Source organism: Haemaphysalis longicornis, unplaced genomic scaffold, assembly GCF_048455015.1.
Source record: "Haemaphysalis longicornis isolate Haplotype H1 unplaced genomic scaffold, Haemaphysalis longicornis Haplotype H1 scaffold_2, whole genome shotgun sequence".
Lineage (NCBI taxonomy): Eukaryota > Metazoa > Arthropoda > Arachnida > Ixodida > Ixodidae > Haemaphysalis > Haemaphysalis longicornis.
The window spans coordinates 246,059,786-246,072,221 of NW_027526295.1; the positions used below are offsets into that span (position 1 = coordinate 246,059,786).

The 12,436-nt window shown below is 47.8% G+C and overlaps 1 protein-coding gene across 4 annotated transcripts in view; it reads right to left on the reverse strand.

Moving 5' to 3' along the window:
- Positions 1–12,436, reverse strand: part of Snf4agamma (SNF4/AMP-activated protein kinase gamma subunit) — a 345,435-nt gene that overhangs the window by 32,030 nt on the left and 300,969 nt on the right. The window lies entirely within an intron of this gene.

The window sequence follows — 12,436 nt, forward strand, 5'->3', positions numbered from 1 at the left end:
AATAATTTCTGAGGCATCTTAAAACTAAACCTTCAAACTTCAAAACAATGTAAAAACATTGCTCATGACATTATTGTGACACTTGCTCATATTGTAATTGTTATTAAGCCAAGAACGCATCAAACATATCCCATCCCATTGTCATGGCTGCACAGAATAAGAAATAAAAGAAGATGTCAAAGTAAGATTTGTGGAGGCTGAAGTTTAATTTGCAGGCAGCAAGGCGCGGAAACACTGCTGAGGCTCTAGCAGCCCCAAGAATTGCACACTTCAGCACATCGACGCAATAACGATTATGTAGAGCAGCTATTTATTTTATATAAAAAGGCATAAGAAAAGCATACAATATGACCCACAAAGCAATTCAAGTGGGACAGGGAACGCATTATGACATGGTTTGTATTATGTGCTCCCAGAATGCAAATTGTAGCCGACCATTAAAGAAGGAACCGAATCCCACAATGAGCAACAAGACGGCTCCTGTAATTTTGGAAAATGCTGATATTACGCTGCTACCAAGAGACACTTCAGCCACGAAAACATGGACACCTCAGGAATGAAAATGACAACCAATGCTTTGGGACCTGAGCTACCTCTGTATTGATCCCATCAGTAAGTCATCGGTGTACCAGTATATTGTCAGTCAGTATGCACTATGAAAGCCACATACTAGAATAGCTTCTGCTAAAAAAAAAAAAAAAAGGAAGAATTCAGGTACGGCACCATACACCTAGAGCAGGGGTTGGCAACATACGGCCTGTGGGGCAGTATTATGCGGCCCCCCGAACGTTGTTCCCTTTCTGAAGGTCGAGACGACAGTTTTGACCTCAAATGGGGTTAGATGGGAGGAGACAAGAACAGAAAACTGATCGCTGACAGTTGGCACTGTCCCCTATCTTCACACTCAGCCAGATTGTTGTCATTTATTGTTAATATTGTCAATTCGCCAAATTTTTTCCTCTTTGCCTACAGAACCCCCCCCCCCCCCCTTCCCCACCCGATTTGCCGTCCGGTCTTTCGCCATGTCGGCTTCATCAAACTCGGCCCTCCACCCAAAAAGGCTGCCCTGCCCTCGAGCGATCACTACCAGATTTGATAGATGCTGTCAGCCACCAAACCTCGTTTTCTTTTTTTTGCAGCTTGTCACTAACCGTAATGACAGAAAGCTATTAGAATAGTCAAGGTGCATTGAATGAGTGAAAGAATTCTACCTTCTCTTTTAGGGGCGGTGTCAGTGATATAAAGAGAATGTAAGAACTCGCTAAGCTGAGTGCACACCTTTTTCATAAAAGTGACTTTTAAATGTATGGAGAGAAGAAAATGCAATTATCTGTTTACATGCATCGCGCATGTATACATCACAATGTTGACGTCAACTTCATGACAAAGGCGCACTGACTGCACGCCACACCCAGAACTAGATGTGTAACGTTCTAGATAATACCATTACTGCAAGCATTAATTTCCAGATAATACAAAATAAGAAAAATTCCCCGCGCAAAGTGATTGCATACAATAGGCTAAACTTTGTCTGCTACGGATGCATTCTTGCACCACTATGATACAAATCAGCGAGCTCCTGTGGGGAATAATAGTCTCGGAAAACGGGTGACACCCGTTTACATAATTGGTTATATTTATATGATATATACAGACGACCATATAATGTGTAATTACACATTAACCAACACAAGTTAGATTAACTACTGTGCTAATTACCAATAATAGGTTTAATTAATTATGTGACAACAGTGCTTCTCTAGTCATTACGCAGCTGTCAGGAGACTGGGAAAATGGCATGTTTTTGCGAGGCGGTGCCGCAACATATAGGTAGTGAGTATGGTGTATCTGTTTGCAGGAAGAGAGAAAAAAAGTAAGGTTTCGGGTTACGACCAGTGGATGCAGTACGTACGGCCCTTGCATTTATTTTATTGGAAATTGCCGAAAGTTATCTAAAAGCGAGGAACGTGTCAAGCAAGTTCCGAAAAAAAAAAAAAAAACGAATTTAAAAAAAAAGCAAGCATTCGCGCTTATCACCCCCCCCCCCCCCCCCCTTCCTTTCCATAAAAAAGACCGCATAATCGAGCCAGTAACCACAACGACACTATAGATATATTACCCTTTCTTACAGGCTACAAAGCCATGCATTTATTTGCATTTCTTTTCTGCAAATCTAGTGCGCTCAGCATGAAAGAGAAAGCGGCCGCGATCATTCTCGATCACGCACGTACGACAGCACAGAACTTTAAATGCATTGCATTCGGCGCTCTCAGACTCGGAGCCGCGGGCGGCGGCTTTTCTGATGGAGGCGAAAAGCAAAAAACGCCCGTGTGTTCGAGATTTCGGCGCGCGTTAAAGATCCCGAGGTGGTCTAATCCGGAGCAGAGCTCCACTACGGCGCGCCTCATCGCCTGCGTTAAAACCTACAATCAATCAATCAATCAATCAATCAATCAATCAATCAATCAATCAATCAATCAATCAATCAATCAATCAATCAATCGACTCGGAGTCGCGCATTACAACCTCTCGCTGTTCGACTGCACGGCTCTTCGACTGGCCGCCGGTAAAACTGGTTGTTTGCTGTCGCTCTCCACGTGTCGACAGGATCCGCTCAACGGCAATGCGCAAAGAGCTCGGCAACCGCGCGATTGATTAATTCCTGCTTCAACCGAACTCAATATCGTGCGGGCCAAGTTCGTTCCACGCAACACGGCTGGCATGATCATGCACTTCAACGGCGCGTGGTGAAAATGCGACCACTCACTCAAAGGCAAGGTTTAATAAGATAAAGAAACGCATTTTATTCTGTCGATTCGTGGGTGAAATCGAGAATAACAGTTTCCAGGAGGACTTCAGAAATCTTTCGTCGGCGTAAGCATGCAATTCTCAGCAGTGAGGCAACGAAGCTAGCGCGCCTACCAGTAGTACGCGCAAACGCAACAAGCCTCGGGCTGTTGCCATATCCGTGGGGCCACGCCCCCTCCGCACGTCATACTCCCGGCGGGAAATGCGGCCCGAAACGTGCGCGGGGACAACAGTGGCGTGGGGGCTTAACGATCTGTTTGTCAGCGACTTGGGCCCGACTACGGCGCTTCGCCGAGATCGGGTGTCGACCCAAGGGCACGACCGACCGATCGATGATCCAGCACGCGGCGGGCCGCCGCGGGGGGAACGGGAACGTGCAGTTTTTTCAACTCCGGGGCACCGGACGCCGCGCGGATCGAACGCACTACCTGCGCCAACAGAACGGGCTTCTTGCGCGAAACCACACGAGTCAGCTTCAAAGCGGGTTAACGTACAACAGGCTTCAGCCTCGACTTGCTACGTGGTCAGCGGTTCTGACAGAGAACTGCACCGCGAACGCCCAATGCCACTACTATGTATATTGCGAGCAACAACCGGCGGAGCGCGATCCTTTATTTCATCTTTAAATCATTCGCCGCCTCAAACTCTTGGACCGCGGAACACAGTCTTCTTCCTCGGCTGCCCATCATCATCGTCGGTTGTGGCTAGGCTCGTTCGGGCATGCTCACGGAATAAATACGTCTGCCTTTTCCCTTACAAGATATATATATATATATATATATATATATATATATATATATATATATATATATATATATATATATATATATATATAATATAAGGGTTGACAGTCAAGACAGACTCGGAAAGCAAAGGGGAGAATGTGGTGTAGAACATTGAAACAGATAAAGAGACACTCGAGTCACGGCCCGGGGGTTAAAAAAAGGTACCCTTCACACAGAGTAGTCCGAGTGGCGCTGGCTACCACACCTAAGCGCAGGAAAACAAAATACTTTAACATAAATGCCCGAGAAAGTGGAGGGGAAACAGCCCCGCCGGTAGCGTAGTGGTCATCGCACCAGACGCGTATTCTGGATGTCGTAGGTTCGGATCACACCCGGCGGGCATTTTTTCTCCACTTTCTTTGTCTTTCCAAATTTCTTATCTGTTTCAATGTCCTACCACATTCTCCCCTTTGCTTTCCGACGCTTTCTTGACTGCCAACCCTTATTTCTGTCTTAATTCAACGAGCCCCTCATTTCCCATTCTGATTCGATATATATATATATATATATATATATATATATATATATATATATATATATATATATATATATATATATATATATATATATATATATATATATATATAGACACGCACGCACACATTTGTAGGAGAGGGGGCCCCAACTGCATGGCAACTTTTCCCACATTATTACAGAAGCTCGACTTCTCCGCGACTGGTCGATCCATCTTCACACCAGCCACCACGCACGACGGGCTGAGCATGCGGGGCCAAACAATCGATATCGGACGAAAGCGATTCGGGGGACTCTGCCCGGTGCTAGTTACTCTGATCGTGACCCACAAACGGAATCGGTTGTTTCAAATAAATTTTATAATGAGCACCTTCCATCAAAACCACACAAATAACGCTTATCTCAGACGTCACGATTCCCGCTCGCCACTAAAAACAGTAATATGAAAAAAAAAAAAAAAACATTTGTGAAAACGTAGAGACATTTGCTGTTGACAGTGTGCCAAATGCCCCATAGATGACAACAGGTAGCGAGGCGCACGACGCAGTGAGATTGGCACCGTGGTTATGGGCGATCAATAAAGCCTAATAGTTAGTGGTGTGTCTCTATCTCCTGAAAGAGGCAACGTTTGCCAGACAAACCCAGTAAAAGTATGGTCCCTGAATTTTTTTCTAGCGGTTATTCCATCCTTACACGAGATGTGATTCGAGCTGATTTCTTCGATTATTATTGGTGTTACATGATAATTCCACAAACCATCCAAAGAGCGGAAGTCTCGCCCTGCTATGCCCAAGGACGCGGGTTCGATGCCGGCCTCGGCGGCCGTTTTCCTGATAGAGGCGAATAATGAAAACACTCGCGTGTTCAGCTTTCGGCCTCCAATTGGCCGAAATCAATCCGTAGAACTCCACTACAGCGGGCCGCATAACCCAATCAAAAATATGCAAATGAACGCCGCACGAGGTATGACCGCTTGCCCATTGCAAACCCAATTAAGAGCAAAATATTCTTGTGATCGAGCAAGGTTATCAACGCAATAGTACGCCGGATGAGGAGGCTACGACCTTCCGGAAAAAACCGGTCTGGAAATCAACGAAGATGCAGAAAGGAAAGCGAAGCGACGATATTGCACGATGCAGCAGTAAAAATACGTACTGCCACGGGAAGCCGCCTTCTAAGTGAGGAACTTTTACCTTTCGTTTACCCAAGGCGCGCGAGAAAGAACAGGCTAGGTTTGCGTCATGAACGCTCAATTCGAACACTGCGCGCTTGCAAACGAGTTCTGGCGACAACCACCGTTTTATTCTTTTTTTTTTTTGCGCTTGTGTAAACCGACGAAAAAACTAGCTTAGCACGCTTGTGCTAGAACAATATGTGCAACATATTGTCAACACAGCTGGAATGTTTTTATTATCTGCAAAAGCCCATCAAAGGGTGTTTGTTAGATCCAATTTTTTTAAATATTATGCATGGCCAATTTTTTTTTTCGTATATCCGCATCACAAGCGCAATGTAGAACACGCCCCTCCCCCCCCCCTTCCCCCCTCTAAAAATACTTAGAAATTACAAATTGCTCTCTCAGCTAGATCACCAGGCGAGAATCCATTGGGAAAATGATTAGTGGAATATTAAGGCACGCTTAAGCAATTCGAATACCGTTTACGGCACCTACTACAACAGCCAATCTGTAAGCGTTCGTGTGTGGCAGCCTGTTTCAAAACTCAAGGCGCTTGCATGTCACTAGGCGCCCCACCTTACGAACAAAAAAAAAAAAAAAAAAAAAAAAACAAACAAACAAATCGGCGAGCCCGTTCGCACTAAACGGCGAGGACTCAGCACGGGATCAGTGAAAAGCATGTCACACGCGCACACCAGCCCGGAAGCAGCCGCAGACAGTGGGCGCGCCTACGAGCGGAGAAGAGAGAATCGCTCACGGCCGCACACACGTCCGAGCATCGTGCAAGCGCTCACCGCAATGGCAACTCGCTTGGCCGCTGCCACCTGGGTCAGTCGCGAGGGCAGCGTGTGGCTGCGGAGGCGTCGCATCTTCGAAAAGATGCCGTCGGCGCGCGGAAGGGACCGCGACGAAGGCGCCTTGGCCAGCTTCTTCATGGCGCAGACGACACCAAAAGCACGGCGCGAACTCAACTGGCGCGGGCAACAGCGGCTCGGCTGGCGGCGGCAGTTCAGTAGGTGGACCGGCGGCGTTGCGACGATCGACCGCGCAGCATCACGTCCGGCCGGGCAACGAGAGCACGACGCGGAGCTCGAACCCGTCGAACGGTGACAGCGACACGGCGTGCCGCGAAACTGCGCTCGCCCGCGGCGGATGCGGCGGCCAGCGGTCCGGTGCGATACACGTCGAAGCGGCACTCGCTGAAGAGAGAATAACCACCGAAAGTGTAAAAGGCGCAGCAGCCACCAGTGCCGTCGTCTCGCCACCTCAATTCTCACGCCGCAGTGGATCAAAGTCGAGACGGACGCAGGGGCCGACGGGAGCGAAGCCGAAGCGAGTCGGAGCAACGGGGCAAAAAAACACAGGGGGTGCGAACTCAAGCGAATGCGGGAACGTTGCGCCATCTGGGCCAGAAGCAGCCAACTCTGGCTCTGAACCAAGCGAGGGGCGCGAGATTCGAACATGTAGGTTAGTGGCAATTTAATATTAGATGGTTGGTTACGAAAACTGAAGGGCATAAACGCGCAACATGTGCATAATTTCACGTCGAAAACAAACTAAGGCGATGAGCACAATTGTCAAATTCAGAATGACCCTGCTTTTGACAAGGGGGTGGGGGGGGGGGGTACCTTGGGGCATGCCCGGAATGGGGAAAGGGGGAGAGGGGATGATGGCACGCAATGCATACTTGCTAGTGTTGATTCCGAATGTCGATGGCAGTCATGGGCACGTTACCAGTAAATGTCAATTCCGAATGTCGATGGCAGTCATGGGCATGTTACCGGTTAAAAAGTAACGGTGCTGCAGTGACAGTTGCCTTAGACAAAAAAGTAACTGTTACAGTTACACTGACTGAGTTCCGAAGAGTAACTTGTTACAGTTAGTATGAGAAAGTAACGTCGTTACTTTTTCGTTACGTATAAAACTAAAAGATCACAAATGAAGTGAGAGAGTTCATTGAATCAAACGTGCCATGGCATGCCGGTTTACTCAAAACTGCACATGGTAAAACCCTAGACGAGCGGAACGTAAAAGCGTGCACACTTAATCCCAACAACAACAATCGTTGTACACGCCTCATTTTGCATTAACTTTTTTGTTGATGCACCCTTGGTGTCATTAAATTTATTTGCAAAAAATGTAACTTTGTTTCTCAAAGTTGGCATCCGTGACCTTCCCTCGTTTCGTAGGTTTAATTGCCAGTTTTTTGTTCTTTTTCTCCTTTTCGCTCGATCAAGACGAAAGAAAAGATCACATTAAAGACCGACCTCCGTTCTTAGTCTTCTGCAGCGAAAATACTCCTCGGAGTGACTACCTCTCCTGAACTGAAATGGCAGCCAGCTTGTGGAAAAGTGAAAGGTGGATATGATAGTCCGAAAAAATTTTAAGCGCGAACTGTACGTCGGCTCTTAACGAGTGTTCCTGTTGTATAATTTCTATAAAAAAGTAACTTACGGCACTTCCCGTTACAGTTACTGTGTAAAAAAGCAACAGTGTTACAGTTGCAAGTTCCTCGATCTTAAAAGTAACTAGTTACAAGTTACTGAAAAAAGTAACTAGTTACTGCCCAAGACTGGTCGTTGGAAGGCGAGGAAAAATGGGGGGGGGGGGGGAATTCCTCCCTCTGTATCAGCAAATTGAACAACTGTACAGCTCATTTCTGCGTAAACTGATATTTTTGCTCCAGGGCCTGTTGCCACTAAGTCCCAAAGTAAACAAAAACAATGTGGTTGTGCGTCCAATCGGCATTCCCGAGTTGCCGATCCATTCCCTAATTGCTCTCTCTCTCTCTCTCTCTCTCTCTCTCTCTCTCTCTCTCTCTCTCTCTCTCTCTCTCTCTCTCTCTCTCTCTCTCTCTCTCACACACACACACACACACACACAGTGTGTGTGTGTGTATACGTGTGCGTGCGCGTGCGTGTGTGCGCGTGCGTGTGTAACTTCCACAGCCATTGGGAAGCTCGAGACAATTGCGCATTCACAATTAAATGACGTTATCAACGTGAACTGAACTGGTAGCGCAATACTAAATAAGACTTCAAACACCGACGCTCGACAACGTGGGCGGATTTCAATATGCCCTCACACAAAATTCAAAATTTCCCAATTTGAAGTTCCAATGCGAGCGAGCGGCCTCGGATGAGACTGACGAACCCACCACCCCTCGCTCCCCACATTCACCGAGAATGAAGCATTTTCGGTTGCTCGGTTGGTTACTCCAGATTAAAAAAAAGTTTCACCATCTTCCCGTAGTGGAACCCTGAGTAGTATGCGAAGTAGCCATGGTGTCGGCTCAAGTTCCCATTAGTTTTCAGTTCGATCGCGGCGTTGCGGGAGGAGAATGAGGGGAGCGGAGCGCGCTGGCGCGTCATTTATACCGCGGAGCTACAGTGGCGCCCCCAGCGGAGTAAGCAGCGGCTACCGTCGCGTCTCTAACCAACGCCACCTGCTCTAACCCTAAGCTGCTTCGCATTATCACGCGCGGAGCCGCAGGTGTCGCCATTCGTTGCGCAATCCCGGAGAGGAGAGGAGCTTCGGAGAGGAGAGGAGGAATGCCGGAGAGGAGAGGAGCGTCGGAGAGGTGAGGAGGAATGACTCGCATACTACTCAGGGTTCCCCTACGAGAAGATGACGACTGTGGTTGAACGCGAAGCTGACGGATTCTTTGGTTGGCCAATCCCTAGGGGCATCCTGCCACAATCATCATCAGCGGTGCCTGGCCAGGCATGCGCAGAGGGGGTGTGGTACTCAGTGTTCCCCTACGGGAAGATGACGACGGTGGTTGAACGCGAAGCTATCTCGTGATGGATTCTTTGGTTGGCCAATCCCTAGGGGCATCCTGCCACAATCATCATCAGTGATGCCTGGCCAGGCATGCGCAGTGGGGGTGTGGACGCCGCACACGGCGCCGGCACAACGGCGGAGGGAACAGGCTCGACCAAAAGCTGCTTCGCATCTTTAAAAAAAAAAAAAAAAAAAAACGTGCAGCTCAGCTTTCAGTAACAAATTTCTATCACATTTCTAGCCCATGGACTTCCGGACTAGGAAGCCACCCCACAATTTATCTTTGCTCATTAAATTTTCTTCTCTCTCTCTCTTAACACTTTCGTCTAAGGTCCCGTGATCAGTTCAATGTGGTCACAGTCCTTGTCATGAACTTCGTAGCCGCCCTGTATTAGTCCATACTTTCGTTTCCATCGATGCTTGGTGCGTTTGTGATACCTGCGCCTTGCAGAATCTGAACAGGGTAATCGACTTGATTTGACCGTCGTCCGTCCTGGATGACAACCTTGCAGACTTCGCACAAACTTCATGCGGCATGGGCGTCGGGTTGACTGTCGGGTCCTAAGGAAATTCAAGTACCGGATGCGTCTCTTCAGGTGTATACAGGTCCTTCGACGTGGGGCTTTCTCTTGATTACTTGTTTTTAGGCTCCCTCTGTACTTTATCACGCGTTTCGGTTGAGCCTTATTTGCGCTGCTTGTACCTGCTTTTCGTAGGGCTGTCCGGCTTCGCCATTTTCGCCGTCGTTGTTTTGGCTTCGGAGTTATCAAATCACGTTTTGCCGTAGTCAATAAAGTCCCCTCCGAAGTCATGTTTCCGTGATGGCAACATGTACGTGAACGATCGATAAGTCCAGCTGTAACTGGGTCAATGTGTCGATGCTTCTGAAGTGTTCTTTGGTTCACTTTCGGGGTTCCATGAAGTCGTTCGTTGTGCGCTGAACACTTTTTAATCTCTTCGAAATCTCGCGCAGAAGTCTTCTTTTTTGGTACTTCCAATGTAGTGTCGTCGCTTCTATACCTCGAAATATTCATTGAAGGTAATGACACAGGTTCATCGCTTGCAGCGTCAACTGTGGAAAAAGTTCTTGTCAGTTCATCTGAGCAAGCCTTAGGAGCTGCTGCCTGCACTTTGTCAATTGAGGCATTATGTTGTACTTTGAAAGTACCTGCTCGTTCGGTGACATGGGGCTCCTGACGATCGTGCTTCGAAGGTGCCGCCAAATCGCTGTTTTCGTTAGGACGGCCACTGTTCCTTAGGGCTGACTCTTTGTTATTTATGGTGCTGTTGTCTTGTTCGGAGGCTATTGCTACAGTGTCATTGCTAGGATATTTTTGTAACTCCGGGAACAATCGCTCCATTCTAAATTTTGTCAGCAGGATTGAATCTTCGAATTCTAATGATGCTTCATATTCTTCCTCTAAATCGTCCAATTCGACAAGCTCTTCAATTTCACCGTCCAGTTTCTTCAGGATTTCATATTTTTCTAATAAACTTTTTTTCAGGGGCATTAGCTCACCGATTGATGATGTCTCGTCAGTCATGCGGGATTTAATGTCGTCGATCAGTGCTTTGACGTCTTGTCGGATTAGGCTTCTTGTTTGGCAAAGGCCTTGCAGGTCCATTCTCGACGTCGTTAATGTCTAGGTGGTCGTCGAGAAGGATCACGCTCGGTTGAATGTTGAAGCCATTGTCGTTGATGTCGAAGCCGTTGTCGTTGTCTTTCAGTGGTCTACGCGAGACGTCCGCGGAGAATCGGTAAATCGTTGAGAGCGTGGGGTCCGCTGCCGGTCTGGCGCGTCCTCAAGTCCTTGTGTTTTCTCCGCGGGCGCTTTCGGTCAATGGTCAGGAGCAGCAGTATAGTCCCATCGTTGCGGTCATTCACGTCATCGTTGTGGGGCGGTCCGCACTCAGGTTTTCAACTGTGTTATCCTTGGATCCTGGTCACGGCACCATTTTGTTGAAGAACCGAGGCGAGGACCGCGGGACGTGAGCGAATCTTTGGTTGGTTGGTTGGTTGGTTGGTTGGTTGGTTCCTTATGTTATGGCGCGTACCCACGCGGGGGATTGGCCAAGAAGCTGCCTGTAATAATTAGGCTGTGACCTGGTTTATTTTAGAGAAAAAAAAGAAGTACGAGAAAAAACATTGAGAGTAGAAAAAGAAATCTTTGGATAAAACAAGATTGTCAGGAAAAAAAAAAAAAACCTTGCGAATGAAGGCATAGCTATCTAGCAGGGCATCCGGCCTGTCGCCGCAACAAAGGAATGAAAGGCGATCACAACATCTCTGTGGCAATATCCTATGACGGAAGCACCCAGGGAAAGAATAACGGTTAAAGATAAAGGGAAAGTGGCGGATGGGACTTTTCAATGATGGTGATAGCACTATTTGGAGGCAGCTGCTAATGGCCACCTCTTCTTCCTTTCTGATTTTTACAACACACATCCCTAGCTGCACAGCACAACCCATGCTCAATATACCGTAGCATTTGAAAGCACCAAATGTTTTTCAGCTTCCCTTCGCTGGGTTGGCCTGGGGTATTTACTCTCGCTGGGTGTAAGTCGTCGGGTGAGACGGGGGTAGGTGCGGGGCAAAAATTGGCAGAGGGCGTGTGAATTCCAGTGCACGCCAAGCGGCGTTTTCCGCGAGGTCGGCCGGCCTTCGCTCGCGACCTCTCTCGAATGTCGGCCACACGGCTATCGGTAATTTGCAACCGGCATATGGTTCACATCAACAAAAAGTGAAGCTGCCACGTTAAAAAAATCAAGAAATAAAGTCAGACCCGTGACCACTAGGGCAGTCGGGTCACGCATGCGACGTAAAAAAAAGGCCTCCGATCCACTGCCTTCACGGTACCTCGTACGCAAAACGACCGAGGGAGGAACAAAGTTAGCTACGGAGAGCGTTCATCTGGCTATCTGATTCTGCAGCAGTGTGGCAGCAAATTTGCCACTTTAGGTGTGAAATACTTTCAGCGGATCTCTACACAAGTTCAACGTGAGCGTTGCAACAGAAATAAAACAATTGCAACAGTCGTTGTCGTTTTCGCCGGCGCAAGAGATTGGCGAAGAAGATCTGTGCAAATCAAGTACATTTCTCGACCATGTCCAAAGTCAGCAGCATTACGTGACGGTTGAACATCCTTGCCTGCGGCGTGTTGGAAACACTGTGCGGTAAAGTTATATTATAGTGAAAACTAATTAAAAAAAAAGCCCAACCTAGTAACGTTGGTGGCCGCATGCTAGTAAAGTGACCAAATGATGTTATGCAGTGAATTCGACAAGTCTTCTGCGCGCGAGGGGGGCGATCGAAATAACGGCAGCACGCGTGAAGTCGCTACAGGAAGCGGAGTCAGAAGCGACGTGATCGGTGACACGGTGGCCGCAACGTCTCAGCCCCTTAAGGCCT